Below are 27,383 nucleotides of genomic sequence, written 5' to 3'. Positions count from 1 at the left end.
TTTTTATTCTTCTGCAGGGAAAGCTCAGTCACCGTATCTGTCTACTCCTATCTCCTTCCTTCCCTCTGACCCTCAGATCCAAGACATGAAGTTACATTTCTCTATTTCTTCCATCAGCTATTGTGGTATGAGAGTTCCACTAAGACATGGGCATGTTCCAAAAATAACATTCGAATAAAGACTTCTGTGTTTTTAAGACCTGACCCAAAATATTTATTTATCCAGAAGTTGAAATTCTCACGAGCAACGGGTGAAATTCTGAGGAGAGGAGATCTGCAGCAAGCCTGGACATAACTCTGAATCCCAGGACAACAAGTGCTATAATAGAGGCAATGAAAGATAAGCCATGAACAAAGAGTCAGCAGAAATCCATATATTAATGCAATTTCATAACTTGCATCAGTTACTTTCATATGAGAAGTGAGAATTAAAGCATAGATACACTCAAAAAACAATAGAAATTCCTACAAATCCTGGAATGACTTGCTACTGGCAGGGAATAATGGATGGCTTATGGCAAATAGGAGATCCACAGTTTCCCAGGAGGCTTATTCCCCCCCACTGCAGGATACAAATAATTCCCATTGACTTTAGTGCCTTTCCTGCCGTGAAGGACGAGGAATTTATTGGCTTCAGTGGGAGTTACTAATAGCTTGCATGAGGAAAATGAAGCTCTAAAGAAACAAATTAAGAATTACTCTGTCTACTTCTGATATCTATCTTAAATATTTCTCTCTATGTCAGCTGCAAAAAAACAACAAACAACTCAAATATCCTCATCTATAGAAACTAAAAAATTCTAGCAACATTGATAAACAACTGTACATGGTCAGGGTAGAGCAGAAGCAGCAACAAAGGCCTGAGGAGCTGAAATGTTTCTCATGGAAGAAGTTCTCTGTGAAGCATTTGTCTCCTGGGGAGATCTGGCCAGCCAAGAGCCAAGCTGCCTTCACCCTGCAGATGTGACAGGATTCCCTCACTAGCACGGTGTAGTGATCTCGCTGTGCCTGCGTGCTTTGTTTCATTCACCACCGAAGAGCAATTACATTTAAAAATCAACACAAATAATAGACCCTGCTTTTTGGCAGTTGTGTGCTTTGAATTCCCCTGCTGCCCATCAGTATCGCTTATCTCACGGAATATCTGGTGCAGGAGAAGAGAAGCAAGAAAAGCTCTTCTTTGAGAACTGCACTTGGAGGAAATTCATGGCTTTGGAGGAGACACTTGGGCTAATATTTAATCTGGAGAAGCAGCAGATGGACAATCACACAGCTGTTGGCCTACCTAGTCAGGCATATCACATTTCCACAGCAGGAAAGTGCTCTCAAGAAAGCAGTGAAATGTGCATGTTTGGCAGCCAAGTGAATGAGCACAGGAGTGCTGTGCATTTCTTCCCAGCTCCTCGCAGCCATCCAGCCAGGACAACTCCCAGGGACAGGAAGCAGTGCCAGAGGAGCTGCTCCAGTGTAGGCAGTGGTGTGAAGGAGACCCTGCTGCAGTCTCCACTGGTGTGGCAGCACTGAAGGAATCACTCCTGGAAAGGGGAATTAATAAATTACTCTCAGACATCCCAGGAAGGCTCCCACTGCTGTCAGTGAAACGCTGGGTATAGGCTGTGGATAAAACAACACTGAATGGCAGGGCTTTTCAGCAAAAGGAGCACGAGACTGTGAGCAATGTATTTGCTAGAACTGATTTGCCTTTGTTGTTGAAGAAAGTGTGGACAGCCTGCATGTAATACAGGTTCTGCTGGTAGAGGACCAAGTAAAGATGTAGTTCAGTAATGAATTTAGAAAGGAGGGAATAAAAGGAGGCTTCCTTCTCTGTTTGCCTTTTTTTTTTTTAACCACCTGCCATGCAGTCATTCCCTAAAGCTCAAACAGAAAGTATCCTTCCAGAGTATTTTCATGGGCCCTGGGGCCAGGCAGTTGCTAATCTGGATGAGACAAGAGCATCCACTAAGGAGGAAACAAGAGCAGGAAGCATGGAAATCATCTCAGACTGTCCTTGGCTTTACTGACTTTCCAGGGAGACCCCACCTACACATTTAATGGGGTCAGAGCCATAACCCGAGGCTATAGGGTACAGATTCCTGAGCATTCCCCTACAGTAAGGAGGTACATTTCCAGCTAAACTCACAAACAATGCTGAATAGCTACAGAAGATTAACAGGACCTCCCACTTCATGGAAACAGTGACTGTTTACATAATATGTAATGACAGTAAATCATAACAAATCCTAGGAGAAAACTCCAGTGAGAGATAAAACAACATGACCTTCTGGTTTTTCTTCTTTTCTCAGTCTTACAATCCATGCCTTTATTTCCCCAACCTGTAAGGAGTTTTGCAAATGCCTAATTTTCTGTACATCATTAGGCCCACATGTTTTAGCCTCATTAGGTAAAAAAAAAAAAAAAAGAAAAAAAAAGTGCATGCATAAGAGAATGTCCTTTTCCCCTTTGCTTATTTGAGCTCCCTACCACTGTGGTATCAAAAATGCAATTGTTCCACTTGGCAAGGTTAAACAATTAGCATTCTAAATTCAGGGCTGCCATTGAGTAGCTCCACTATTGATCCCATTACTGTGCTGAGCCTGGCCAGCTGAGGAGCAGACCCTGCCTGAGGTGCTGAGGAGTTTGCAATTTGCAAAGGAACTAAACAAACTGCTGCAGGGGTGCAGGGGCAATTAGCAACAGGACAACTGGCTTCTGAAACTCATCTGTTGGTTGAATTTTATTCCTGAAGTATGTCCTACCTGAGAAGATCTCATGCTATCATTTGCTGTATTATAATACAACATAGCTTTTGCAAGACAGAGTTCATTACTTTTCCCCTGGGAACTCCTTCACTTTTTTTTTTTTTTGGTGCATGTTCATGTGAGCAGATCCATAATTACACAACCAGAACTCAGACTTGCTTAAAATCAACCAGTCTAGTTTTTTATGCCCTGACAGGTCACTCTTGTGTAAAAAAACCCCCATATTTCTACAAAGGCAAGCAAAAACTAGAAAGAATATGTGTTTCTCTTCATATCTAATATTTACTTTAAACATCGGGAAGCTTAACATGTCAGGCCTAAAAGCCACTCTGGTAGGCATGATACCAACACATGGAAAACCAAACAGAATCTACTCCTGGAGCTCTCCATCACCATGTGTCTGCATTACATTACAGCACAGGACTTTTAAGCAAAGGAATTCATAGAATCATAGAGTCACTGAGTGGCTTGGAAGGGACTTTAAAGATCATCTGATTCCAGCCCCACTGCCATGGACAGGGACACCTCCCACTTGGCTCTGAGCTCCATCCAGCCTGGCCTTGGACACTTCCAGGGATGGGGCAGCCACAGCTGCTGTGGCCAACACCTGTGCCAGGGCCTCAGCACCCTCACAGAGAAGAATTTCTTTCTAATATCTAATCCAAACCTACTCTGTGTCAGTTTGAAGCCATTGCCCCTTGTCCTGTCACCACAGGCTCTTGTACTTGCTACAGGCTGTTGATTGCCTGTGGCAGGCCAGCCAGGGGCTGCAGGAATGCAAACCCTTCCTGTGCTGGAGGAGCTGGTGCCCATCCTGGGAGCACCACCTGCAGCCTTCTCCCAGCCCAGGGTGTCCAACACGGGCAGGCTGGGAGTCCTCCTGCAGATTGTCCCCACCTGGGCAGGCGTGGGGAGAGGCTTCTGGCTACTCTGTTCATGTACTCCGTGATTTAATCACCCAACAAAGAAATAAAATTCAAAACAAGGACCCTCACATGTGAATTCCCTACATTTCAGGACTTGCCCAGCTCCCATTCATGAGGCAGCTAAAAGGCCTCTTGGAAAAGCTCAACCTCTAATGACCATGCGTCCTTGTGCTCTGGAGTGTGGGCTACAGCAACTAATAATAGATGAAGGTTTACATGTTTTTCTTGTGTTTCTGCTGGGGCTGCTGTGTCATTAATTCAGCTTGCGCCTGGCTACTAGTGTTAAACATTCCCTTTGTGGCTTTCTCTAAATCTTAAATTTTGCATGTGACCACACGTAAATGTAAATGTGTATTTTTATGGTCCTGTAATCTCAGTGCTTTTAAATCCCAGTTGCCTGAAGGCACACAGGGAGCTGAAGCAGAAAAGCTTGGTCAGTTTGTGATCATTTAGAGCTAGTTTATTTGCTCTTTCTGAGTGGATTCAGTTCCTGTAGAGGTTTTTGCCTTTAGTGTAATAGAGTAAAGATAAGATCTAGAAACCTAATTAACCCTGCAGGGCCTGTGAACAAGGCTCATTAGAAAACAGTCAAACACATTTATGCTTAAATGCCTTATTTACAGGAATCCATATCGGATTTCTGAAAGCAGGTATACAGTGCCAGTACTCATACCCTTAACCACTGTAAACCCCTTCCTTCAGTGCAGCTGACAAATGTACCAGCTGGAGCTCAAAGTCACCTGGACTGTACATGTAACTAGCCTGTACTTTGAAAAGACAGCCCAGAATGAATGGAAGCCCTGTCTGCAGGACACTATAAGAGAGAGTCCTTTCACCTGCACCCCAAAGCCAGTGCAGGTGTTCCCCAAAAGCAGTGCCATTGCAGCCCACATCCTGATCAGTGATCAGCAAACACCACTCTGAAGCGATCTCTCCAGGGACTTGCCCACCTGTCCAAGGCGGTGACAATGAGATACATGTGATCACAGGCATCTCTGGGGATGACTGGAAAGACTTCCTAAGGACTCAGAATGAGGTTATTACAAACCCCATCCTGAAATTGCTTCACATCTCTGTAAATATCCTGGGTCAGACTGGATTGAAGCGTGGATTCTAGTACTCGGGGCTCGTGAATATACATGTACTTGTCATACAAGTTCCAGTTATCTGAGAACAAAAGTAGCCTCAGCAACTCTGAATTCTCCCTCTTTCCTAACCCTTCACTCTTTTCTACCCCTGTCCCTCACCACAGAGAGACCAGAAAAGCTAAGCCAATAGAGATCTCTGGAAACAGCTGATATGTTGGTGCATTAGTGGGAAGCTATGTGTCGTGCACATAGTGACTTAAAAGCCAGGAGAATTAATTATTCTTGCTTCTCATGACATCTTGAAGGACAGCCTGGATTCAGAATTAGGTCTGCTCAGTACTTAACTTTGTTGTAAGTGACTGCCTGACCAGTGAGTAAGATAAATGATGCCACTGGGACTGAAATGTATCTTAAAATGAATCATTTGCTTAATGGTTGTCCTGGAAAAGGATGGGTTTAAATACAAATTTAAGGGCAGTTTCTGCTTCAAGGCTTGTGGGATTGAAGATCCCATCAAAGAGAGATTCTCAGGAAGACAGACCAACACCGTGTCACCAATGTTTTAAAATCACAGGCATTATAAATTTAATTTATTTTATATCCTATATCCTGTATCCAAGCTCAACTGGTAAACACAGTAACCTCTATGCTATAAATTTTTCAGGGAAGGGATGACTTTTGTTTGGCACTTACTGGCATTTAATACAACATGAACAAGTCTAGAACTGGCGTAACTGTGCTCTAATGATATTTGAATGAAAATAATTGTGGTTTTAAAAAAGCCCTTAGCTTAAAGTTCTGGTTCATAGGCCTGAAATAATTATTTTATTGGCCCATTTAAAAGCATGCCTTTTCAAAAAAGGCAAAACCTCTACCACTTCTATAAGTAGATTCATAATTTATATTGTGAATCTCTTTGACAAGAGGAAAATCCCAAATCAAGTTATTCTTCAACCTGAACTAATAAATCCTGCCTTGACATGAGTTCTTTTTTCAGTGCTTCATTTACAAGGAGTCATGTGGTTTTTTAATAATCAGTCTCGTTGTTTCCTCTTCATCCTATTCAACAGGCAGTGATAACTGCAAAAGCATCTCAGGCAACTGACAGCAGCTCGGATGCAGCACTGAGAAATATCTCTGTGAAATCAGCTTTAATGAGATATCAAAATCTCACATCTGCAAGTCTTGGCGGCCAGACAGTGCTTTGGAAAGCAAAGCTGGTTTCCCTAGTCCAGATTAGTCAACACCAGGTTCCTTGGTCTAACATTTCACTAAATATTTTCCCACAAATGTCCGAGTGCGTTTTGAAGGGCGTTGCTGACAACATAAACGTGCCCTAAGGTGAAAATCCCGAAACATTTCCCTGGGTGATCTTTGTGTCTGGACATTACCAGTGCAGATGTCTGTAATCAAGAGATCTCTATGGACCCACTAATTATTCCCTGGGCTTTTCCACTGGCAGGAAAAATCCCATTTGTCCCAGCTTGTTTGCAGAACTGCTTCCATTTCCACTGTGGTGGCATTAATTAGCAAAAACCTGTGAAAATTGTTGGAGTTTATAGGTTCAAAAAAGCCCCACTAAGCATTGCTCCCAAATATTCCTATAAATTCAGCCATGGCAACAAGTCCTGAAGGTCCAGCTTTCTCAGTTGGAGCAATTTTTCATGCTTGTAGCAATAAGTGGGAAATAATGGGGGTCTCAGATTCCCATTAGGAAAGTTGCTTCTGTGACCTCTTAATGCAGATGGATGGTGAATTTCTCAGATAATAAATCAAAGTTTCCTGATGGTGCAGTGGCATCTCTTGCTGAGGCCCATAGAGCTGCTGGCTGCCTTCTATTCAAAGGCAGCAGGCCTCTGCCCGGCAGGAAGCTTTCCCTACAAATCCTTCCCTCACCATCAGGAGATGGTAGGGCCTCTATAAACTGCCCAGGCATTTTGGGGAACAGCCAGCACCCTGCTGGGAAATGGACACTTTTCAACTTCATTGACATCTGTCACACATACAAAGAATAGAAAGCCATCAGGAAAAAAGCCACATTATGACTTTCCCATCAGCAGGGCCAGTTAAGGCTTTGTCCTTAAAAGGTATTTAAAAGGTTCATCAGAGCTACCTTGCTTAATTGTATATTTAGGAAAAGAATTTTACCTTTGGGTTTTAAGGACCATGGAATGTTCCGCTGCTTCTTGATACTTTTTGCATTAGGCTAACTTTCCTGTAGAAATTATGAACCAAAAAAAAACCAAAAAACAACACCCAAAAAAAACCCACCGAAAAACCCCCCAACCAACTGTGATGCTGGTTTTTCCATGCAGTTTTTATTAACTTTCTTCCGAATAAGTCCCTGCAAGGAAAATGACACCAATTTTTATTATCAGAAGTATATTTATTAAGTGACAGTCTAATTCCCAGAATAGCAATGCATTCATTTTTTTTTTTTTGGAGTTACAGCTTTTTTCCCAAATGACCCTAAAATAAGCATGGGAAAGCAGCATTGTAAATACAGTAACGAATTTCAAGTGAATATATTTTTTCCCCTCAATGTATTGCTTATATTAAACACTGTGGGGGGGTTAGTGCTGTCAATTATTAACATAAGGATAAAACTTGAAGGTGATGCTCTCTTGCTAACTGAAATAATTTTAAAGTTTCTTGAACATAGGTGGCAAAACTTCAATAGAAATTTCTCCTGCTTTGTGATGGATATAGATAATTAATTTTTCCTTCTTTATGCAAGTATTTCCCTCACAAAGCAATAGAATCCAGTAGGTAAATGCACCTTTAAGGAAAGAGGAATTTTCAGCTGTAGCTTTGACATGTTGCAGGAGCATGGACACACTTTGAACATTTGGTTTCTTCAAAAGCTGATGATGCCTAATGTAAGTGTTTTTATATGGCATTATAATAACTAATGATAAAAAGAATTTTTAATTGCTTTTGCACTTATCCCAGAAGTCAATATAAACGATTCATTGTGGGTTTTCTCTGTTGATTTCAGTGGAGTCAGTGTAGTTTATGTAATGGTGGCTGGAAACGGGATTTGGCCAACTGGCTTCAGTCTTTTTACTTGTTCTACTAAGTCGACTCAATTCTACACTGGAGTGATTGAAGTTGGCAGGACCGGGCTTTATTTTTTGCAAAGATGTTCAGCTTGATGCAAGAGAAGTATGGGAGACAATGTACTTACCCAAATGAAGACTGGGAGACAAACTCACTGGTCAGGCAGCCACACACATCTGCTCAGCAACGATGGCCAAGCCCTGGCACTGCACAGGCTCCAGGGAAAAGGGATTGAGCTGCTGGTGGCTGGACAAGAGGAGCAGTGACGGGCTGGGATCATCCCTCACTGCATGGTGACCGTGCTGTAATGGAGGCAATTGGAGATGAGATGAGTAAAGGGTGAGGTGGGTTTAGAAACAGGTCCTGGAGAGGCCCAAGCTGAGCACTAAGCTCCAAGGCAGTTGGTTCCCCAAAGCAGCGTGAGAGCCAAAGTCATACAAATGAGTCACACCTGCTTAAAGCCATTGCAACAGAGCCATGAGGGGCAGCCCTGTAATGGAAAGCAGTCAGGATTCCTCCTTTGGGTGACAGAGTTTTAACAGCCTTTTTTCTACAGGCTGAGCCTGACTGAGCAAACCTAGCAGCAATGGCAAACTTAGCAGTCTTCAAAATCTGGGTGGAAAGCACTATCAGATTCTGTCGGACAGAAAACATACTTTTCGTGAAGAAAACTTCTTTGTTAAAAATTAACCTGCGGCAAGTGTTTAAAAGTCTAGCTCATTCTGAACACCTTAAAACAGAAGTGACTACAACATTCCAGAAATGGGTCTCCATCAAGTCAGGAGTTCAACAGTTAAATACCTTTAAAGGTCCAAAGTTTAATGATGCGGACTCCAGAACGGCTCTTTTAAACTGCCTAATTCTTCTAAAGCATGTAATTTTTTATGGCAAATGGACTTCTCTGAAATGAAGCTGCAGATTTCCTTTTTCCCATTGTGATTTCATGAGCTGCTCAGAGGATGAGCTCAGTGCAGATCCCCCTTCTGCGTGTCTGGAACAGGCAGGAGGCTGATGGAGCCCAGTTTGCCATTGCCAGTCCCAGCTGTGCTCAGAGCTCGGGCGGGGAGCACAGCACAGCCCAGTCAAGTGTTTCAGTGCACACTTCGTGCTCTAAGATTCAAACCCTGAAAACAAAGCCAAAGAGACTCTTTGGATGCTTAAAAATACCCATGGCCACAAGCATGTACATGGAAGAGCCCAAAGTACTCCCTGGTTTCCTGGTGTAAAGAGAAAGACATAAAATTACAGAATTAAGCCAAAGGCAATGCTGAAGGCAGTCAGTGAACTTCCCAGAGATATTCCATACAAAACATTAAAAATTTCAATGCTTTTTATAGACTCTACTATGAAAAAGGCAAATGGTCTGAAACAATATGAAAAATATCTTTCTATTTTTGAACAAGTTTAAATAGTGCAAAACTGAGATTTTTCAAAGTACTGTTTCATTTTCTGTTCAATTTCTGGGACCTGTCAAATAAACTATTGTCCTTCTCCTTTTCTCAGGCTGTATCTTTCTCTGAACAGCTGCACATACATAATTCTATGTATAGGGAATTTTATCACTGAGATTTTAAACAATTGAGATATTCTGGAATATAAATGCTCTAGAAGTGTCCTTAACAATCTGCAAGTATTTATACATAGCAGAGAAGCACATTTAATACTGACATTCAGTGCACAGCTAAAGGCAAGCATCAGAAATTCTGAAACATGGGCACTTCTGGTTTTTACTCTTACATCATCAGGTTCTCTTTTGAGCAGTATAATACAGCTCCAGAAATAATCTGACACTGCTGTTTCCCTGTGACCTGTATATAAGAAGCTGCTGTCCTTGTCTTGCCTATTGTCTTATTTATGGAGGGTGTTCTGGGCTCCTGTTTCCTTTAGGAAAATGCTACAGAATGCTGGGCATGCCTGACTGTCATTCAGGCACATTTCAAAGCTAAGGGATGTCTCTCCTCTCTCTGGATCAAATAATTTCTCCCATGTAAATATATTTAACATTTTAATACTCCTGTTGCACAAGAAAAAATCTGGCAATCTTTTCCTCAGGATTTTCTGACGAGCATGTGATTAGTCCAGTGCTGTAAAGAGGAAAATTCCTTCATCCTCTGACACTGGTGCATGGCAGTTACTGCAGAAGACAAGCTAATGACCCAAGATTTGCAAGGGGACTGCCCCATGCTGTGACTTTCAGCTTTGCAAAGGCCACACGGAAGGTTTCATTTGTCTCATTAACTTTCCCACTGTACCAATCAGAAGTTTATTAGAGAGTATTTTTCTCTTTTAACTTTTACAGTCCATATACCTCGGCAGGAGCCTGGGCACGCTGACCCAGGACGCCCCTTCCAGTCCTGGCTTCCTATGAGATGCAGGAAAACAAATCACAAAGGTCCAGAGCAGTATTTTTACAAACTCTAAATGAGATGAAGCACAACAACGGAACATGTGATTGCACCAGCAACCTTCAAGGTAATAGCACAGACACAAACCATATTGTGCTGTATATAAACTATACAAACATTTCCACTTGATTTCCTAAGGAAATGAGGATTATGCAGTCATGCCTTCTGTCTGTTCATGTCTGCCCCTAATAACATTCAAACCCACTGCCACATGTCACTTCAAGTTGTCAGGGGAGAAGTAAAAGATTTGGAGATAATTATGTTCCCCCAGCTCTTGTCATTGCACAGAGGAAAGAGACCTAAATTAGTGCCCCCAGCTGAGGAGAATCTCCTTGAAGGAGTGGGATCAATGGTTCCTTGTCCAGTCAGTACAAACAGCTTATTTCCAGCCTTCCAATCTGCCCGCACGGGGCTCCGCAGCAGATGCAGCAGGAGCTGCCTTTTGCCCTTCTGCTGGTGAGTGGTCCTGGGATCAGGGGTCTCCGGAAGGTCCCTGCAAGGCGCGTGGAGACCCAGGACATGGTTCCATAGCAAACTGAATTTTGATTACTCCTGGAACAGCCCTTACAATTTTCCCACAAAATGAACACGATAGTTTTGGATTTTAATTCCTTGGCTGGGCAATTTCTGCTCTGTTCATTCTTCCAGTGGCCTCAAAGGGCAGGAATCCAGCACACAGGCACTCAAGAACACTTGGTCGTAATAGTGGCTACATTGTTTATCTGAGATGGAGAAATGTTTTACTGGGCTCAGGATCCCCTCAGACCTTCTAGAGACTCTTCTAGAGAGGCCATGTCTCACTGTCCTAACCTTCCAGTAATTTATTAAACCACGGGAGTCCCTGCTGACATGCAAGGTTTGCTCTTTCTCACACTCAAGTTCAATCTACCTAATGTGATTCTTTGCTTGAGGGTGTCCTTTGGAACCAGTTCATCCTCCACAGTTCCCTTCCTTGCCCCCACCCCCCAGGACCTTTTCTTTTTATTGCCTGATCACAGACACTAATCCTGCCCAGCTCAGAGGCATTCTGAGACACCTGTTAAAGTCATGATAAGTGGAAGGCAGCATGAGAAGACATTCCTTGAAGCTGTGCTGCTGACATGCATCATATGGAAAAACTTCCTGAAAATGTCTGACTTCAGCATCCTGTGGAGCATTCTAAATCCTGTCACTGTACTTTGGGGGGGAAAAAAACCCAAACCCTAAGTATTTTAAAACAATACATCTGGGTGCAAGAAAAATCACCCTGAAAAAAAGAACTAGCTCTCTGAAAAACATTTGACATGGTTTCCAAGCCACTGAGCATGTCAAGTGGAGCAGGTAGTGCAGCAACCAGAGATCTGAGCAGAAAAAAAAGAAAACTTCAATCCAAATGTACCTTGAAGTACAATACTTATGGACCCAGCAAGGTCTGACCTTTTAAGTTAGCAGCTATTAAGTATTTACACACAGGGAGGAAGAGGAGATTCATTGCTTGTGAGATAAACAGAATACTCATGCCAAGGCAGGGAGTCTTTTAAAAGTCAGATCAATTCAGTCAATAAATTAATGACTGCAATGCTTTACACACTTGGGATGGAAAGCTTCGTCCCCTGCCAAGTTATCTGACATTTTTTTGGGGGAATTATTATGTGCATAAAGCATTTCTAGAGACTGTGATTTTGAAAAAGATTTACACTTTTATTCTTTGCTGAAAGAGAGTTATTTCCTGGGGACATAGTCCTATTTTTGAAGGATTCACCAGCAGACCTTATTTTTAGCAACTAGTTAACCATTCTGCCAACAGAGCATTATTCTTAAGAATTAATGAATGAATACTGTTGTTAAAATATCTTTTTCAAGAAGGATCCAGCAATACTGAAACTGCAGTCAGGGCAACTGAGCAAACAACACAACATCCTCCAAACCCACTATTCTAACTCAGCTGGGTGCTGCTGCTGCAGTCAGCCTGTTTATTTGCATGGCTATGAATTGTGAGAATTGAGCTTTTTTCCTTTTAATGAAGTATTGATTTTAGAAAATCACTCAAGACAGAAAATCCATACATTAACAGGCTGGCTTCACTGGCCAAGACGTGTTGTTTCATAGCTCTTCTGAGAAAATTCAATGCATAAAGTCCTTTCAGCCACTGCAGACAGGACAGATCGATGTGGCTCTGAGACACAGATCAAGGCTTTAGGGACTGATCCACACAGAAATACCTGGGAGACTCCTCCCTCGGATGGATTAAGTCATTCTTCACAATGACAAAGGCCTGAGATCCAGAACTTGAGGGTGAAGTTGGTCTCCTGTTTATTGTACACAGGATTTTTATGGATTTCCAGCAGATTTTCTTGAATAAGGAATTCCATGTCTCACAAACTGAGAGCTTGTGAGACTGTCAAGGAATATATTCTTAAACTCAAGAGAAGTGCTTTTGAAGGGAAAAAAGGAGAAAACAAACAAGATGACAGAAAAGAAATCCCTTAAAACAACTGAAGCACACAAGCTGTATTCCCAGTTCAGGAAAGCATCCCTAAAGAGAACAGGAGTTTATGCACACAGTTGCACATTGTCCATAAAAAGAACAAATTTCAGTATGTGTTAACCTGTGGTCAAAGTCTAGATAGTCAGCCTTCTACAAAATAAATGTGTCCAAGTACATTTAGAGACTATTCTTGAATTTAGGAATTCCAACGGAAACAAAGCTCAAAAGAAAGATTTTTTTTTTGTTGGTGTTCACTTTTTTAAAATACACTCCCCACTCAAAAAAAGAGTATTAATTAAGCATAAAATAAGCTTCTACTAGGTGCTAGAGGTACTCACTTCCTTGTGACTTGTTAACTGACAAATATTTCCAAGTTAAACATTGATTTTCCTTTGCTTTGTTTCACTCCTGTCTTGAGCAGTCCCTCGGGCTGTGGGATTACAGAAGGAGCACACACACAGAGCCCTCCTTTCACGTTTCATGGACTTGGGAGCCATTAGGCCTTTCCTCAGCAAAGCTGCAAAAGCCCACTCAGAGAGCATCTCTGGAGAGTGCTTGGACACTGCAGTGGTTAAAGCTGGCAGAGGTGGTGAGATCTGGCCCGCTATCTGGCAGGAAATAGTTCTGCAGAGATAACTGAGTGCAATTCTATGGCATGCAAAATACATATGGTCATAATAGATAGTCTTAAGTTTCCTTCTCCTCTAAAATCCATTAATTCAGTGAAGTTTCCTTGGGAAGTGAAGGAGCAACTTTTGATAGGACCCAGATCCATTTGCATCTTCACTAAATTTCTGCTGTACCTCTTGAACTCAATACTGTCCCAGCTTTAGACTAACTTTGCTGTGATTTACTTATTTCCATTTAGGAAAGCAACCACAGAAATTAATAAAATAAGTACTATGTCTTATGAAAAACATTTAGAAAGTTAAATGTCAGTGCAGTAGACAAAGCCCAGAACAAAAATCCTCTGAATTTTGGGTCTGCTTTGCTACCTGCTCCCAGGAGCTGAGATACTCACTTCATTTTTTTCTGACTTGTTTTTTTTTTCTTAGCAGTAGTAAAAAAGCTGTTTGCTTGCTTTTCTCTCAAGCATATTATAAAAACTGGTTATTTTGTACTTGTTTTATTTATTTGGTTTAATCAAATTTAACCAGGCCCTCATCCAACAAAGTTTCTAAGCATATATTCCACACATAACCACAACTTTTGTAAGAACAGAACACCTTGAACCTGACCTTCACAACTATGATTTTTTTGTCTTGCTTTCTGTGCACTCCCTGAGGTTTCCCAGTACATGTAGGGTTTTTTGGTAAAATGGATTTCCTCTTCTACACTTGCAATGAAACCACCTCTAACAGCAATCCTGCCCTTCAGCTTGGCTTCTCTGGGTAGAGAGAAAACTGCACCAGTGAATGCAGGGAGAGAAAAGCTTGCTGGGAGAGATGTAAGGGAGATGAGCAGGGTTTTGTGATTCTTCTTCAATGAGAAGAGTAAGAGAGCAGCAGAATCATAGAACAATTTCGTTGGAGGATCTTAAAGATGACCCAGCTTGAACCCCTTTGCCATGGGCAGGGAGACCTTCCATGAGAGCAGGCTGCTCAAAGCCCCATCCAGCCTGGCCTCAAACACATCCAGGGATGGGGCAGCCACAATGGTAACAAAGACAATATTCTGGGGGGAAGAAAGAAGGAGTTAAAAATCCCACCAAAGTCAAAGCCCTTCAGAGAGACAAAGGAGTGATAAGAGAAGCTAAAGCAGCAATTCTCCTTCCCAGCTAACAGGATCATGTTCTCCTTCCAGGGAATGTCTGATTCTGAAGCCAAAAATGATTTATATAGTTTGGTTAACCGAGGCAGGGGAGGCAGACTATTAAATGTGCAGGAGTACTATACTGAACCAGGAGAGAGAAAAAAGATGGAAATATTCTGTTATTGATTGGTAGCTGAAAACACAAGCTGGTATGAGGGTTAAGCTGATACTATACTGTAGGGGTAGAGGAAGAGACATAGAAATACTATTAGAAGATTTAGGAATAACCCAACTAGGACTTGCCAAGAAAAGGAAACCAATTTATCCAAAGGGAAACTTCAGGTGCAGGGACAGTTCTGACAGATATAAGAGACAACATACTGATAAAGAGAGACCTGCAAAAAGAACGTCAGAGTCTGCGAAAACAAGACATAGTTTGGGAACAAGAGAAGCCAAGACAACATCTGGTATTTGGGAAAAGATACCAGAACTGCAATGGCTCACATCATTTTGGCATTTGCAAGCTCTTGAAGGGAGGTACTGGAGAAAGCCCAGTACAAAGTCAATGGCCACTGCACGACAAGGCTGGAGAGGTCATAGGACGTGGGATAATGCTGCTGAGGACCCGCTGGTGGCTGAGAAAATCGCAGTTTCTGCATGGCAGAAGACTGGAGGCACCTTTGCTTTTTACATGTTTCTCAGGGATGATATTCCTCTGCCAAAACTTGCAAAGTTGTATCTATCTCAAGTTCATGGTGGATGAGGTAAGGCCCTGCTCACTCTGATGTAATCTGAAATAAATGGGATGGACAAGGGATCAGATTAAAGAAGTGGGTCAGGTCTGCTGCTGGCGCTGCTCCACTGACGTCAATGGAACTAAGCTGATTTACACCAGCTGAGTATCTGTCCTGGAGGTTTCCATGCATTTAGATAAAATAAATAAAAATGCACATTAAAAGCTCCCCTTGGTAGATCCCAAGTCCAAATGCCTCATCCCCAAATAGAGTAAATAAATTACAAGAAAGCAGTTACTGTAGACATCACTTGTTACAAGTCAACAATGAGCAGAATAAAGGTCAGGCCACCCGAAATCTTTAATTGCTCCTTACACCACTGAGTGAGAGAGAAACTGATAATTCAGCACAAAATCACCTTAACTCTCACCCAAAACAAATATCTTAGCAGTAACTGTTCCTGGAATGAACAGGTGCCCTCCTTTGCCTCATAAAACATTAACTTTCATCCCCATCAAGGAACTGAGGCTACAAAATAAAGTTTTAGCTTCAATGCAGAACTGGGTCATAACTTTATTGCTGAAGAAAATCAGTGTTCGTGTTCTACAGACAGGAAGGCAAACACTTTCTGAAAACAAATCTAAATGCACAGATAAACTTCCAGGTGTTCCTCAGACTTATGTTCACACCCCCACATCCTTATCCTAACTCAAATATAATTTCCTTTGGAAAATGTCTTTATAATTGCTGTTCTTCTAAATAACACTTTGGAAATGTTACAGGCAGACAACATGTGTGCATTGGCAACACTTTGTAACTTCATCCCCAAGGAGGAAATATTTAGCTGTTGGTAGTGTAAAACCACCCTGAGAAATGGAAAATCAGCTGTATTATAATGAAATTATAAATCATACAAGTTTTTGCATCCAGGAAAAATAGGCTGTATCCTCAGACTGTTGGACATCACCAGTGTTGTCCTGTGGAAATTACATCGCTTTGCTATTCACTCCAAGTGAGTGTTTGCTTTGGTGCATTTATCATACCAACAAATAAACCATACCTCAGTTATCTCGGGAGAGTGACCTAGGGAGGCGGCATCTCAGACAAGTTTAGAAATATTTGTGTTCATGAATGACCCCAAGCTGTGTGTATTGCACACAGAAGCACTCTAATCTGTGTTTCCAGTTTACTTCAACCTCAGCAGCTCTGAGGTTCCTCTGGTCACACTGTGCTGACTTCAAGCACAGATGTTTCTGCTGAGGCCTGAAAGAGAGCTGAAGAGTTTTGTCACCTTTTAAAAGTCCATCAGAAATCCTACATTCAAGTAGCAGCCAAATTGACTTGCTGGACATACTAATTCAGTCTGGCATCTCCCAGGCTTCTACTGCTTGTGTTTCACACAACAAACTTAGATGTGATTTACATATGCAATCTCAAAAAATTTATATTTGCTAAGTAGATAGATTTATTCATTGCTTTTTTCTCATGGTAAACTAACTTTTCTCCACTTCTACCCTCCAGGCTCAGTTTTGAGGTCTTACTGACACTCCAGCTCCAGCTTTCTGCTGCCTTGGGGTTCAATCCATACCTGCTTTGTGCTGCACAAAGCAGAGTGAGGATGCAAACCTGGCTAGGGTGACTTGCTGGTCTAATCCTTCTTCCTCTACCTGCAGTTATCAAAGCCTTCTATGTCTTTGTGCACTAGAAACCCCTCCTCTCCAAACATCCACCCTGGGAAATTGTATGCAAATAAGCCTTGTGCTGAATCCATGCTTCCAGCATTCCTAAAATGCTACAGCTAAGCACCGAACTCAACCTCTACCACAGTGGAGGAAAAGTTCAAACACAAAATGACATATCCCCTCCACAATCTGAATCCCAATAAGTAATTTCCTTTTCCCAGTGTAGCACAGATTCTCAATAGATAGGGAACAGCAGGCAGAAACTTTGCACATTTTTATTTTATTTTTTTATAACCCGTAAAATTTCTTAAAGCAATTGTACACATTGAAGGCTACCCTTTGATCACTCTTTGCAACAATGACTGCAGGCCCTTGCCTAGGTATGATTCCTCAATCCCAACACATACAATGGAAGTGCCCTGGCTCACAGAAAGCCTTCTCATTAAAGCTCTAATCTGTTCCACTACATTCTTGCAAGACAGAATTATCCAGCTTTAAAGCATGCCTCAATAGTGAGCCGTAATAAGACTGATAGAAACAGCTTAAGTAATTGGATTGCTATATGGTATTGAATGTCTGACAACAAAAGATATTAATCTCTATTCTGCTACTGAATCTTTGTTCCAGCAATGAATTCATTTAGTAATGCACTTGGAGGCTTGCAGTCCCTGCAGGAGAAATAACAGACTGGGGACACAAAGGCAGGGCCATCTGATGCGCACAGAGAAAGCCACTGTGCCATTCCATGAAGTTAATTACAGTGAACAAAAGCACAAGACTATGACTTGTTGACCATTACCATAATCACATTACTACAGTCTTCTTCTATTCCCAGCAGCAGAGGGTCTATTCTTCCCTTCCATTTGGCACCGTGCATCATATTTGTGTTTTGTCACCTGAAATGTATTGTTGAACAGACCTCCCTCTAAAGATAGCTGGAAATGTCATGCTGTTTCTTTTACTATTTATTCTTTGGAGGCTGATATACAAGTGCTCTAAATTGATTACTTTGGGGTTTTTTTTAAACTTTGAACAAAGACAAAGGCTCCCAAGATTTTCTGCAAATGAAAATTTCTAAGAATGTTTTTCCTATGAAACCCTGTGCTTGTGACATGCAACACTTGTGTGATTTGTGCAAGAAACACAGCAGACACAGTAGAACAATTCATGACATACTGTCTACAGCCTCACCACTCCTGGAGTTGAACATATCCCATGCTCACCTATAAAGTAAAAGAGGGTAGATTTAGACTGGATAAATAGAAGACATTTTTTACAGTGAGGGTGGTAAAATACTGGCACATTTTGTCCTGAGGAGCTGTGCTTGGCCCTCCCTGGGAACATTCAAGGTGAGGCTGGAGGGGGCTATGAGCAATCTGATCTGGTTGAAGATGTCCCTGCTCCTTGCAAGGGGGTTTGACTGTGTGGCCTTTACGATTCCCCCTCACCCAAATCATTCTATGACACTGAACAATTTAACAAACCCTGATTTACCCCATAGTAAGGTCCTGTCTGATAACATCTAACAAATACTTTGCTGCAGACAAAAGCAAGCTCTAAGGCTTGATGACTTGACAGGAATGGCACTGGGACCCAGTGCTTCCATATCTCTTACACACAGTAACAAACCCAGCAGCTGGAGTACCTTGAATTGAGGGGGCTTGGTGGAACCTTGCTCTGTGCCTGAGAAAACCCTCAGCTTTCAATTCCATGTGCCAGGGGGCACATTTTTAACTGGTGTACATCAGCCTAGCACAAAACTAATATACCTGGTTTCAATAAGGCACACATTTCATACAACATACAACCAAAATAAAATGCAGCTAGAGCTCTTCTTCAAAGTAGTTTAAATGGCACAGTGAATTAATTTCCAAGCACTTAAAACCGTTCAAATGCTGCTGTGCCAAATGCTGTATGAATTTCTTTCTTAGCACTACAATCAGCTTTAAAAGAGCATTAAGTACTTCCCAGTTTGGAATACAGGGAGAAATTGGATTATTTGCAATGGAAAAGACCAGAGCAGTGTCTATTCCTCCTAGATTTTCTCCCAGAGACAAAATTTTCAAGTGAACTCCAAGAAAATGGAAAAAAAACCCCAACAGAAATATGGGAGAATATCAAGATCACCAACATTCTCTGGCATTCAACTACTGGACAGGGAAAAAATGGTTAAGTAGCAGGAACTGCCTGCAATCCATAATGGATTAATGCACAAATGGCCCAAATTCTCTGTTATTTAACTTAAGTATCATAAATTAGCAGGACACCTTTTAACTAGCCAGCCAAGGAACGGAGAGTGCAGTCATAGGAGACATGAAATTGCCAAGAGCGAACTGAACCCTCAAGCCTCAAAAGAAGCTGTAGTGTATCCAAATCCTACCTCACCCGTGGCTGGAACACCTTAGCTGGCCATTCCAGCCCACATCCTGCCTCTGCAGGGCACCACCTCTGCCCCAGCACAGCTCCCACATGATGACAGGGAGGTTCAGAGAAGCAAGACTCTGCAGACCTCAGCTGAACAGGGTAATTCCTGCTTTGCTAGAATGCGTCTCACCCAAACCAATCCTTTTCACACCCTCAGAAAAAATCCCCTGTGGACCAGCCAAACCCTGAAAAACTTCAACCAAAGCAGTGCATGCTATAGAGGAGCAGCTGCCCAGCAGAGCCCTGGAGAGCCCACGGGGTGACCACAGGGCGGTGTGATAAAAATCACCCACCGCTGACTGGAATCGCTGTCTGTGGCATAGCCTGACACACCACAGCACATTTCCTGTCACACACAGCCTGTATTCCAGCAACATCCCAGCAACACCAGAAAACCCCAAATACCCATCTTTCCTGGAGCACTCCTCCCCTCCAGAATGCCAGAGCACTGCACAGCCAGCCTTCAGACAACGCTAACTGAGGCACCAAGCGGCAGTGCAGTTCACTGGTGAGGTAAATCCACAGAGGGCAGTGGGGTCTCTGCTCACCAGGCCTCTTCTCTTTCAGCTGTGAATCCAGGAATCCCAAAAAAGCTTCATTTGAGTTGTGACAGCTTCCAAATCCAAGTTTGGCTTTTTAATAGCAGCACTGCTGGTTTGGAAACACGAAGCAGTATAGACACTTCCCTGTGCAGAGTAATGATTAAAATCAGCAGTGCTGTAGGCTCTCTTGAAACTTGCTGAAGATTTATTCTTTAAACAAGAGAATGATTTATTTCAACAATTATCTTCAGGCAGATTAAATGATGTGCTTTCAGGGCTCTTATTCACCACAAAATTAGGAACTCTGGGTGCCAGCCATGGAAGCCCCCCGAGTCTCTGGGACTCGGCACGGATGGAGACTCATCCCGACCCAGGAGAAAGAGCTGTCTCTTTCCCATGGCCACAAAATGCCATCCCTGACCTTCTGCTTGGCTCCACCATTTGCACAAATCCTTTGGCTTCCCCCTACTTGACCTCCTGCAAGTTGCAATGGACATATAAGGCACATGGCTCCCCAGGACCACACCAGGCATGCTCTGGGTCGGTGTCACGACGGAAGAGTTAGACTGAAAGCACTGACTGATTACAAGCCAGATGCCCCACAGCAATACAGCATTTCCTACGAGTATGTTTAAAATGCTCTAAAAGACCAAAGGTTTTTAATAAAGCAGTAGCTTCCAAGAAGTGGGAAGTCTCCACCAGGAATGTTGAGTGCATTTTTTTTTTAAGAATAAAATCTAAGAAAGCTCTTCCTGCAAAGAAGCTTTTCCCTCTTACAACAGAGGACCCTGGCTTCAGCTGGCAGTCTGAGAGAAAACTTATCATCATGTAAAGCCATTTTTTGGCTTTGATGAACCAGGCTGAAAGTTGAGAGGGAGGGAAGGTGTTTAGGAATACTTGCTGATGAATAAGCTTTTCCACTCCAAGAGCCTCAAATCCAAACTCAAAACAAGGAGTCCTTGCATCAAAGTTTTGGAAGAATGATTTGCATCTTCCCCCCATCTCTGGAACCCAGATCTCTGCTTCATACCAGAAGAACCCTCAAATGTTGATTCTTCTTTCCCTTCCCACTCCATTATTTCTGTGTCCCTTGATTTCAGCTTTTGGTCCCTTTACGGTTTTGCAGCTTTGACTCAGTAAACAAAAGCCAGTTGTTCTGCGTGTACTGGCCTTGTTCCTGTTCTTTCACCACAGACCAAGATCCCCTGACATGAGCCATTCACACTGCTCAGTGCTCAGTGTCAGCAGCAAGACACACTGAAATATGGAGAGTGAAAGCCTTCCTGAAACACGTACTCCAGAATTAAAGATACCCAAATGTACAGGAAACGTTTACATTGTAATGTCATCATCCTGTAGAAGACCACAGGCCTGAACCAACAGATTTTCAGTACCACCATGCTATGACTCATTGTGAATTTACCTCCAGCAGCAGTATGAAAGATCGTGCTCAGGCTGAAAAGTCACACTCAGTGCTGCAGCTCTTCTGTCATTTCAGTACCTTTATTTTTCACTCAGACATAATTATTAAGTAGTAGAAGCATAAAACACCTACCTGGCTCAGCCAAGCCATCACTTTCTTTGCAACAGAATTCACTATAGTTGTTCTTTAAAAGTCTAAAACCTGAAAAATAAGAGTCATAAGTTTTGTAAAGTCTTGCCTAGACAGTTGTTTATAATATGTGGGCATTTAGTATACATTTTATTACTCTCCTAGGACAGTAGTATCCATATATAAGTTCCTTGTCTGAAATCTTGAATCCACAGGAAAGGGACAAGAGCAAGAACAAGACGAGTCCAGAGACTGGCAAGGGATGTGCTCAGGAAGCTTAAAGAAATGTCTGGGAAAAAAAAGGCTGAGAACACCGGAATTATGATTATTAAAGAAAATCACATGAGAGTTACACAACAGACCAAACATACACAGAGCTGTGTCCTCTTCAGCCTTCTCTCCTAACAAAAGACAAAGGTTCTGTCAATGGAGTAGAAAGATTATGTTTTTAAGTGATTTAAGAAAAGTCTCGATATGAATAAATAATCCGTGGAACTCTCTGCCAGGAAAACAACCAGGAAACCACAAATGCTGCACTTCACAACAAATTAGTGTTATTTATGACAAGATACAACCACAGGGTTATCAAGTCCTGTGATTCTCATCCAAATGAACAACAAAAGCCTTGGCATCCTTTTTTAATTTAGGAAAATAATTAATTGCTTTCTAATTTCTTTTTTCCTTATACTGACCAATACCAACAAATGTTATCACACTGGATATCTTATCTGGTAGGGCAGTGTTTGTGTTTCCCTATTGCTTTCCTCCTTATGTCACTGATTTCTCTACAGAATGGTGATATTTACAGCATTTTCCTTGTTTAAAAACTGTTCCTTTCAAGCTAAGAGTTGTCAGAAATCTCTCAAAAGCAGGACTTGAATTGTGAAAATGCTGCTTCTACAACATTTTTTTATGATTATAGCTTTTGTTGCCAAAACACCAATGACTATTTTGAGTGAGAATATGACTCTTGTGCTAACATATGTAAGCATAAGAGACACTGTGAAGGAACCACACTGTAATAAAAGCAATAGCTATATTAACACTTACGTAAAAGCAGCTGTTCCTAATTCTTAGAGATTCTTTATGCCCTTCTGAGTCTCTGGAAGTTTGGGGGAAGTTGTTTACTTACTTTATAAAAATCTTGAATTAAAGACTAATCAATATTAATTGTGGTGAAAGTTATCAAATATTTAATCATGTGTTTTAGAAATCTGGGTCCTGATGAAAAGTGTGCAAAATAAAGACCCCACAGGTCCATTTGGATCAGTTTTCAAGCTATGTTTATCAACAATGCTTGAGTCACCAGAATGAAAGACCAGCCTTGAAAGCCTTGCACACAGCAAGGTATTTCAGCAAAAGAACCTCAGACAATTGATGTCTTCGGTTTCATGTTGAAGTGTATATTTCATTTCCTGACTGGATTGTTTTTGTGTAAGGTCCAGGCTAAGTGCTTACTCCTAAGCAGGTTTTCTTACTCACTTTGATTTACTTTATCTCTCTATGCCACATTTCTGCCTCACCTGCTTAAATTCAGTTTTATGGACTAAGTATTATCTCCTGATTAATGTAGTTGATTTCTGATCCCAGTTATCAGTGCAAAACACACAACCATCATAATTGTACTGGAAGCTGTTTGTTTGCTGTCCTTAAAAAAATTCTTAGGTGACTTCCCATTTATCTGAGGCCAGCTAAACACTGGGACGTACAAAACCTCTTGGACTCAGTGAGAGATTTCCTAGGAACTTTGAAATACTCTGTATAAAATTACTCAGAAACTGTCCAGTCTGCTTTTGAGCTGGTCAACCCCATTCCTTTCATCAAGTCTCTTCAACTTTCTCCCACCAATGAACTTCCTCTCAAAACTGGGCAAGGCCAGCATTTCCTCCTCTGGTGACCAGGATCAGTTATGAAATGGATGCAGAGTTCTGACCACATTTCAGATCTGCTGCCCTTTCATCTACCAAGAATGAGGTGGGTCACACATGAGAATTTATTCCGTATTTGGAAGGCATGTCCTTGGGAATAAATCTGGCAAAGCTAACTTGGCCTTGGGCTTAATCCTCTTTCAACAAAACATCCCACATTTTTTGTTACCTGAAGTCACAAACATAAAGACCCCATTTGAGTAGAAAAACAGAAGTCACAGAGTGGACATACTCGTTTTGGAATGCCAGCTCCATTTTGCCAGGTCAGGTCTGACAGCTTTGCATTTTGTCACTTGATGTGGATAGGTTTAAACAACCTAAAACCAACCCACGTACAAACTTCTGGGCAGCAACAAATCTTCCCAGTCCCTTGCCATCAGTGGCTGCAGAGCACTCTCAGCAGCACAAGCACTCTTTCTCAGGGAAACATCATGCTTAGAATCACAGCACAGGGAACTGTCAAGTCTTATTTCCCTTCTTAATGGGTTAGCAAATGGGCTGGTGGTTTTTCACAAGCATCTGACTTGTGAATTGATAGTGTTTACCTTGGCTATTATTTTTAAGGAAGCCTACTCTGGCCACAGTACAAACATCCCTTTTGCTGCAGGCTGTCCCTTTGTCTGGCACTCCTAGGCTTGGAGCCTATTGACTGGTCCAGTGCTCACGCAGAGAGGAGCTTCCCTGGATACAGAGCTCAAACTTTCACTGGTCTCCATCCAGGCTACAAGTGGCCACTTGAAAAAAAAAAGTTCAAAGAACGGGCAAACAATTCCGGAGGTCTGGAGAAATAAAACATTGCTAGAGGAAATCTCTGGTGCAAACAAGCCTCAATAGGTACAGTGGGAAATCATTGTTTTCCACCCAGCCCTGAGCTATCCCAGTGAGAGTCGAGAGAAGAGCAGCATTCCTCCAGCCCCCTGCCCTCTCCACAAGGAGCAGGCATCGTCTGTGCACCACCCAGGGGAAGATGTGAGGGTGAAATGTGGCTCCAGTGATCTGCACAGGATGGGTGCAGTGGGGCCTGCCCTTCCTGATGAAAGGCTGCTCCGCAAAGCAGAGAGAAAAGGGGCTGTCTATCTAAAAAAAAAGGGAATCAAATCTTTCCAACTACCAGGCAGTGTAAATCCAGCTTATGCCCTGTCCTTGAATCTATGGAGCCCTGGGAACCCATTCTACCCCACCAATATGGACCAGGGTGCTTTCAAAATGTGTGTGGCTGCAGAGGAAAGAGAGGGGGGATGAGAGGAAGAGACATTCTCTGTGCAAAGAAGTGAGGCTGATGAAGAAATGCTGCCTTTCCACTTTCTGGCCTAGATGAAATAAATGGCCTCTCGCACAAGAAAAGAGCTGCTCTCTACCAAGGGTGAGGCAGGTGCCACCCTTGCAGCTTCCTCAGCTGGAGAGGCACGTGGAAGAGCTGCCAACACTAAAAGGAAACGGAGACGTCCGCAGGATCCACAGGAGGGAGCACAGCTATCCCCCAAACCCCAGCTCCTCTTGGCTGTTGGACAAAACACCCTTCTCCTTCTGCAAGGTCCTTCCTCTTGTGTGGAGAATTCTGTGGAACAAAACCCTGAGGAGTTCAGGAATTACACGCCCATCACTTCATGAAGATGCATCCAAGAAAGGACTGGACGAGTCACTCAGCTGAAGAATGACTTCATTGCAACAATTGCCACATCCCTATCAATTCTGTTTTTAAAATTAGTTATTGCAGCAACACAGTCACTTACACATAAGTGAAACAAGGAGTTTAAAACTATTTAGCAAGATTATTTTTTCTATTAAAAACAGCTCTGAGGTAGATTTGTACTCTCATACATAAAATCCTAAACAAATGCATTCCAATGTAAACAGCTAATAGTAGGTACATTCAGAATTGTTCTGTTCTGCAAGTATGAAAGCTAAACTACCTAAATATTCCAAGTTTATTGACCCAATTATGTGCTTTAGAGAATAGTGTGTGAGCAGTGAAACAAACATGTTTTGCCACAGACTTTGGCAGACAGAGACTCAGGGAAAACTCAAGAAAGAAGAAAAGTAAGAGATAAGATAGGATGGTGAAAGGCAAAAATTGGTATCAGTGAGATCTGCTGCTGAGTATGCCCCTTATTTGTTACTTTGCAAATACAATGGAGATGCAAAAACAGGCTGGAAAATTCCTCTGAGGAGAAAAACCTATACCCCTATATACCTCTCTCCAGTATCTTCTTTAGCAATCTTGCCTTTGGTTTCAGTGTAACATGAACAGACCTATCTACTTACAAAAGCTTCCCTCTTCCCACCCGCCTTGTTTGTTATTTTATGTGTTTCTGCATCATTTGCAGAGTTTGCTTTGATCTACATTCCTCCTGGATGTGCAGTTTCCTTTTCGGCTACCAAAAGGAAAACTGTTCGGTTTGAGAATTTTGAAGCTTATTTTGAAGCTTCACTGGCCCAAAATACACATTTTTAATCCAAATGAACACAACTCAGTGCTTTCAGCTCTTCAGCCTTGGTTGCCTTCCTTTCAGGAAAAATCTCTTTGAACAATAAGTGACCACTTCATACTCTAATAAAATGTCCAAACTGTAGTCCCAGCTGGCATACATGAGGGCATTCTGTTTGCTACAGCTGGGTTTGAATATTGACACTCATACATAATTTGATCCTTGAATTGCTTTCCTTTTAGCATCATCCTGAAATGTTCAATGTTTTGTGTCACATCTGACGCCCACTAACACATACCATGCTGCTCTAAAACATTTTCAGAGCAGGTAACTAGGAATTCTCCCAACATTTCTTTATTACAGGCTCAATCTGTCTTCCACCAATAGCAGAACTCCTGCAGCCTCCAAGGGCTGACTGGACTTTGGTGCAATTGCAGGATGGCTGTAAATCCTTCTGCATGGAATATGTGATATTGAATGTAAAGTTTGTGCCATTTTAATCCTTCCTCCTTCTCTAGCAAGCATCACAATGCGACTGCACTAGGAATAGTCCACAGACAAAACACAGTTCACAAATAACAGGTAAACAATCTTCAATGAGAAGAGAAGCCAGGACACATCCTTGGATTGACTCTTTGACTGGGAAACAGGATATATTCTTCAAGGACCTTGCAGGGATGGTCCCAGAAGACAATTAGAGATTAGATCTTCTCTTCTTTGGGGTTAGGCCACAGGAGTTAACTTGGGAAACAATTCACATAAACAAAGTGCTAGCAAGAGGAAGGGCACTGTCAGATTCTGCCTCTGCGTCTTTGCTAGACACGGGCCTTCATGTCAAACTCCACATCAAGAACTTGTTTCAAATGGTAACACAGAATTAATTGACATCACCAGTACTAGAAAGGAGCAACCCCCTAAGATTCTGGAGATTAATTAACTATTTTGGGAAGATTCTTAATGAGATAGCCTAGAATTAGAGTATCCTGATCCACTGACTAGAAGTAAGTAAGTAAAATGTGCTTAGTATCAGTCAGGGGATACTGATCTCCTTCCAGAAGAGCAAGTGCAGGACCTAGGAGGTTCATGCTCTTCTCATCTGCAGCCTGGTCTGTTATAGCCAGCCAAAGGCAGAGTTGCTCTCTATGAATAATTTTTGTTTTAAGAAAAAAATGGGGAGGGAAATTCGTACTCCAGTGCCTGTGTGCACGTAAGCAGCGGGGGAAAGTATTTCTACTTTGCAAAAAGAAAAGGATTCCTCATAAAAACACAGCCATGCTCATTTTAACAGAGTAAATACTAAGAAAACTGTTACCAGGGATAAGTAACTGAAATATCTGAGAATAACTTCTCTTTTTCATGCAGATATATAAATAAAAGGAGAAAAATGCATACACATGGAGCAATGTGTATGTCCACCATCATATGAATTATGAATATCAATTATATGAATTACATTAATTATGAAGTCTCAATACAAAGTCTACAAAAATTATGAGGAAGCTTTGCTGGAAGAGGAGACACATATATGGGACTTGTAAACTGCTCTGTGTTCAATCTAAAATTAAACAAATGGAAGCTGTTTCCTGCTAGGTGTATGTGGATGAGGCTATTGCTGTTTCTAAAGTGGTTTTCTGTA

At 42.0% G+C, this 27,383-nt stretch overlaps 1 long non-coding RNA gene across 1 annotated transcript; it reads right to left on the bottom strand.

Moving 5' to 3' along the window:
- Positions 1-358: 358 nt before the first annotated feature.
- LOC134416827 (uncharacterized) lies at positions 359-21,469 on the bottom strand. The gene is made up of 3 exons (XR_010027419.1): positions 21,394-21,469; positions 7,960-8,134; positions 359-1,534 (listed from the first exon to the last, which is right to left on the bottom strand). It is a non-coding gene; the product is annotated as an uncharacterized LOC134416827 (long non-coding RNA).
- Positions 21,470-27,383: the final 5,914 nt, after the last annotated feature.

This window comes from Melospiza melodia, chromosome 3, assembly GCF_035770615.1.
Source record: "Melospiza melodia melodia isolate bMelMel2 chromosome 3, bMelMel2.pri, whole genome shotgun sequence".
NCBI classification, from domain to species: domain Eukaryota; kingdom Metazoa; phylum Chordata; class Aves; order Passeriformes; family Passerellidae; genus Melospiza; species Melospiza melodia.
This window is presented reverse-complemented; position numbering and strand designations above follow the sequence as displayed.